At 38.5% G+C, this 5,944-nt stretch overlaps 1 protein-coding gene across 2 annotated transcripts in view; it reads left to right on the top strand.

The window, feature by feature from the left end:
- Positions 1-2,417: 2,417 nt before the first annotated feature.
- The window catches only part of jakmip2 (janus kinase and microtubule interacting protein 2), a 37,735-nt gene continuing 34,208 nt past the window's right edge, over positions 2,418-5,944 (top strand). For both annotated transcript variants that reach the window (XM_024266289.2, XM_024266288.2), the window contains exon 1: positions 2,418-2,621. The gene's annotated coding sequence lies outside the window, so the exon portion shown is untranslated. The remainder of the gene's footprint in view (positions 2,622-5,944) is intronic.

The raw sequence follows: 5,944 nt of genomic DNA, 5'->3' as shown, positions 1-5,944 counted from the left end.
GGACAGAGTCCTGAACTGAACGCCATAGAACACCTTCGAGATGAATTAGAGCAGAGACTGAGAGCCAGACCTTCTCCACCAACATCATTGTGACCTGACGAATGAGCTTTTGGAAGAGTGATTCAGAGTTCTTATAAATACTCTCCTCAACCTTGTGGACAGCCTTCCCAGAAGAGTTGAAGCTGCAATAGCAGCAAAAGGTTGAGCAACATCATATTTAACTCTGGGTTAGGAATGAGATGGAACTTTAGTTCAAATGTGAGTAAAAGCAGGAAAGCCAATACTTGTCCACATGCATCAGGTAACTACAACCCCCACACAACCTGTTAGTTTAAATACACATTAGGTACTTACATGCTGCATTAACATATACATGGGCAAGTTAATGGCTCATCAGTGACCCACCATGACACAACAATGGGCTCTCGGACTGAAGGGGGGGACTTCTAGTGTTAAAGAGTGTTTTTACCATTTAACCGTCACCAACAACATCTTGGGTGTTAAAGCGTTGAATTACAGAAAAGAGTATCTTGTGCAACGCTTCAAAATCTGCTGCTGTGTGTGAGTAGAAAAAAAAAGTAATGAGTAGTGAATTAATTTTTAATCCTTTAACACCTGAGATGTCACTGGTGACACAGAAATTACCCTTTTTGACATATGATAACTCTTCAACCATGTAGTTCCACTGGTTTTTGAAGTAGAGAAAAGCGGTGTTGCACAAGAGATCCTCGTCTTTTATTTAACCCTTTAACACCTGATATGTCGCTGGCGCTACTTAAATAACCTACATTTTAACATACCATAACTTTTTAACTGGTTTTGTCTGTTTTATAATCTGCTGGAATTATGATGGTTTCTTAGATGGTAGATGTGCTATCATGTAGATGGTAGGAAAAAGTCTCCATGGAGAAATTCCATACTTGTAAAGAATGGAAAAAGAGATGATCGGAAATCTGAACGTAAATGGAGAAAGGCTAAACAACTGTAGGTTAATTACAACCTCTATAAAGAGAAACTTCCCTTCCAATCAATCCAAGGAAGTCCTATTTCTCCATTACCAAAAACTCTCATAATGCTTGGGCCTTATTCACTACAGTGGACAGGGTGACAAAAACCCCTGTGTCAGTGGCTCCACCAAAGCCTGTAATGACTTTGCCAAATTCTTTAGGGACAAAATAAAAAATATTAGCAAACAATTGTTTTAACAAGTCCAGGACATGAACCGTATCCACTGAAAACCCATAAACAGTAAAGATCTGCAGGACATTCAGTGTCAACTGAACTCCTCCTCCTGCTGTCTGGAAATACCCACAAGCTTTTTAAAAAAAGTTTTAAAGATCCTGGAGCCGGTCCTGCTCCAAACTGTGAACTTTTCTTTACCATCTGGTGTTTTCCAAGAACAACGGAAAACAGCTGTAATCAAACTTCCCCTAAACAAGGACAGACTAAAACACAAATGAGCAACTATAGACCAAAATCAAACCTGCCATTTTTAATTAAGATAATTGAAAAAGCTGTTTTCCATCAGTTAAATTAATTAATTTATTTTTATTCATTAAAAAAGTACAATATTTTTAATAGGGCTGGGTTTATAAAATCTATTAATCAATTTAAGCTTAACGTATCAATAATCGATTCATAAAAATTTAAACCAATTTAGCACATAAAGCTAAAGTCTGCTAGCTCGATGCTAAGGTTTAATGGGATTTCCCATAGGACGGCTAATGCTAACGCTTGTCGACCTAAACATTCATAGCTGACTATAAATAAACATCTTTATAAACTCAGACATGAATCTTCAAAACTCTCTGAAGGAAACATTTTTTTAAGTAACAATTTGTGGTCTAAAACACACGTTTTTGCTCATACTTTCTTCTTTTTTGGAATAAGTTGTAAAGCTAGAGCAATCGCCACCTAGTGGCCAAATTGAAATGCCCTCCAGGAGAAGCAGAACAATGTTTACAATGTTAATGATCAGAACATTTTGTTAGAGCTTATTCATGTAATACTGTATGCTATTAACAATCTCATTATTTCACTAATAAATGTTAAAGTATGTGAAATGTATCAGATTAATATAAATATTTTCTTCTTCCGCTTCATATAGTAGATTATTAATGTATTTCTAAACAAATGTGCAAGCTGTGTAAAATCAAAAATGAATTGAGTGAATTAAAAAAGAAAAAATCAGAATCGAATCGGTCCAGGCTCTTGTGAATCGAATCAAATTGTTTCTGGAAATTATTATAAATACCCAACCCTAATATTTAAACATTGCTAAAAATATATATATATATATATATATATATATATATATACTGTTTATAAGCTGTTTAGAGTCCTTTCTATTGAGTAAGAACCATGTGGTCACGGGGAGGTTGCTGGTTGGACTGCATCTGCGCCTCGGAGCTGCTGAGCTCATCCTGGCTGCACCGAGAGGAGGGCGGGGCTCCCAGCATCATCACCACCGGCCATCGGTGCTTCATTGTACGGCTGCTGCTGCTGTTGCTGCTGCCGCTGATGCAGAGATCAGAACGGAAGCCACAGCTGATTTTTAACAGTAGCATGGATGCTTTCCCTTCCACGTCCGGAACCGACAGCAGATGGAGACCCTCAGTGAGGTAACGCTTCAGAATGCGCCGGATGTTCGGATGGATCACCGTCTGATCTGGCAGTTAAAGGGACTAGCAGGCCCGCTTGATGGAGTCATCCTGCAGCCATGCAAGCTGTTTTAGAATAGCTTCGGTTTATTTGGCTATAAAATAATAATAATAATAAAGTGACAGATGATCGTGTCGGGTCCTAAACGGGGGATGTCAGATGGTAAGGCCGCATCGCAGAGCTACAGCCTGCGTTATGGAAGTGGCAGAGCCCGGCCTACACCAGACAGCCCAGTGAGGAGGACGGCAGCGAAACCAGAGCGCCTTAGGGATGGTTTTTATCCGAGCAGAGCCGACTTCCGGTTCGTGTGTCTCCGGTTACGGGCTGCACTTGCTGTGCGCAAAGCAAAGGATGCCCGTTATCCCGGCGCAGCTTTGCGCATTAGCCTCAGAAATTTGGCACATGTGGAATCTGACGTTTTCCTCCGCTCCCCCTGCCTGTAGATCAACACACATTATTATTGATCATCATCAGAGATGGTGGTGCAGTGATGCTGCGAGAGGATACTGGTCCACAGTGTTGGCAGGCCTGTGCGCGTGGCCTGCAGCTACAGTGCGTGACAATGGCCTGATTTAACAGACACAGCTCAGCTGGAAGTCACTGCTCATCAGGTACATTGGATCAGGGATTGGAATATTTCAAAAGCAATCCAGTGCTGAGGCACACATTAGATCATGAGAATAAAGTCAGTAAGGGAAACATTTGTCTCTAAAGCTAAAATACAGGTGGATGTTAAAGACCTACTCTGATGAAAATCATCGTTTTGTTTTTCGCCCAAAATGATGGATCGCCCCAATATTGCACGTTAATTTTGGTAATGTTAGCTTGGGGTTGTGAGGGGCTATAGGAGAGAGTGTAAACAGATGGATGACAGGGTGGGCTTACTCCACACCAGTAACTTCCACAACTCAAAGACACATTTTTTAATGACCTACTGTTGCTCTGCAGAAACTATGTCCAAGAAAATTATACAGATTTGTTTTATTTTGCCAAAAAAGAATATTTAATTATAATTAAAAGATAGATTGAATAGATCGAAAGATAATCAGAGTGGGTCTTTAAATGTGTTAAAAGTGTGTGATATGTGTTGTTGATTCATTGTTGTGAACTGCAGTCAAGTAGCAGGAATGCATTAGGTTTTACTTTTAGACTCTTTGGTAGCTTACGATCAAGCTGTGGATTTGAACCATTGAGTGTATTTGAGAACTGGACTTAGTGACCCCTCCCCCCTCGTGTTTCATACCTTTTGGTCACAAAAAGCCAAAATCCCATAGATATCTATTAAGAAATTAACAGCTGTTACTCAGTCATTATATTTGTTAGAATAATCATTCTTAGTCAACCACCTGTTTTTGACACATTATTGATAATCCTTGTTTTTTCCATTATATGTTTTTTCTTTAGTGCAAGTTAATCAAGTTATAAACTTACCAATCATATAACTCAAAAGTTTACATGTCTCACATCCAACATACGACTGACTGAAACATTCTCCTAAGCCCGTTTTCAAGTGATAGCATAGACTGTAAAAAGATGGACGTAGCCAGGTGGGACGTCACCCCTAGAAGATGTCTTACCTCTGGCTCCAGTGAAATTATGTCAATTCAGTCACCTTTTTTTTTCACGAAACAGGTGGCACCATTTGGAGCCATACAACAGTGATTGGTCCGAGTCACGTCGCCAATCATGAGTGAGATTGTCCAAAGTCCACACCCCCTACCCTGGAGGTGGGGCCAGAGGACAGTGGTCAGTTTATTACTTTAACAGGTTGAGATAAGGAAAAAACATCTTGAAAAAAGAAATTATTATGAGCAAGAATATGTTTGAAAATAGGGATCAGAAAAAGAATAGTTATTCTGATAAATAGAAAGACTGTTTATTTCTCAATTGAAGTCTGTGGGATTTTGGCTTCTTTGACTCAGTCAGATCACTCCTACTTCTGATGATTTCTGGTTCCAAAATGGCGGCATCCATGTCTTGAGTGGACTTTTTTTTCATTGGAGCCAGAAGCATTTCACATTCAATGAGTGACGTCACACCCACAGACTCTCAGCCTTAAGTGGAATGCACCACTTACTTAGCAGGATAAGGGTAAACTCCGTACATTACTAGGAGCCCTCGGTGTCAAAAGGTCCTGGCAGGTGGACTTCATAGCACGGAATATTTTAGGACATTGTGATTTTCTTCAGCTCCTATTCTTAAATTGATTGTTTTTAGTCCATGTCTTGAATAGGGATTTTTTTTTCACTTTTGTTTAAAGTGTAAATGTATAAACATTGTGAAGATTTGAGAAAAGTGGCCTGTTCTTCGAGGGTCCAGTACCCCCTCTTGGCTCAATCACACATGAGTTTATAAATACGATATTTTAATCCATGGATCAATCTTAGTTAAGAAAAACTGCTTAATTTGGAGTTTATTTTAATGAAAAGAAAACTAAATTTAAAACAAGGAAAGCAAAATCAGTTCTAAATTTAAACAAAGATATTTGATCAAAATTGTTTGCAGATTTAAATCCAAATGTGTTAAATTGTGGATTTAAATATGGTATTTTCAAGCAATCATATCAAGAATTATGCATTAATAAGAAATTCATTTCAACATAGGATAATTTTATGCCTAATTATCATGTATTGAAATGTTTTTTTTAATGTTTATGCATTTTTCTGCCTATGATTGCATAAAATAAGCCATTTCCATTAATTTGTTGTAAGAAATGTCCTTATTGTGACATAATTGAATATCACATTCATTTTTACAGGTGGTAAAGCTCTAGCGTATTTGAAAAGCTAAAAAAGTAGAAATCATATTATTTCAAAGTGCTATTTATAATATGTTATGAACAGCGGGAGTTTCAAACAGCATCACATGTGGCTGTCTAGATGTTTACAATCCACAAAATCACAATGCTAAACCTATTTACGTCTTACACAGACCATGTAACAGATGTGAGCTCTGACAACTTTGATGCAGCTTCCGGTGTCTCTTGTTTTAGCAGAGCTCTGCTCATACACAGAGATGGCGTTCTGGCCTCTGACGGAAAGATTAAAAGCAATTTTTGGCTCGTGCTGAAATGTAATCCAGAAGTAAGCCTGGGACTTCTGCTGCCGTCGAGCCAACACCATGGCACTTTGAACCTTCTTACATCACAACTGCATCCCAGACAGATTAAGCTTTAGTTGCTCATTTACATCCGAAGATTGTTTGCGTTTCAGACTAATTTTTGCAGACTCTGTTGCATAACAACGATTAGCAAAAAAAAAAGAAAATTGGAAATTTGAGATGA

This window comes from Oryzias melastigma, linkage group LG14 (genome assembly GCF_002922805.2).
Source record: "Oryzias melastigma strain HK-1 linkage group LG14, ASM292280v2, whole genome shotgun sequence".
NCBI classification, from domain to species: Eukaryota; Metazoa; Chordata; class Actinopteri; order Beloniformes; family Adrianichthyidae; genus Oryzias; species Oryzias melastigma.
Note: the sequence above shows the minus strand (reverse complement) of the source record. Positions and strands in the feature narration are given on the sequence as shown.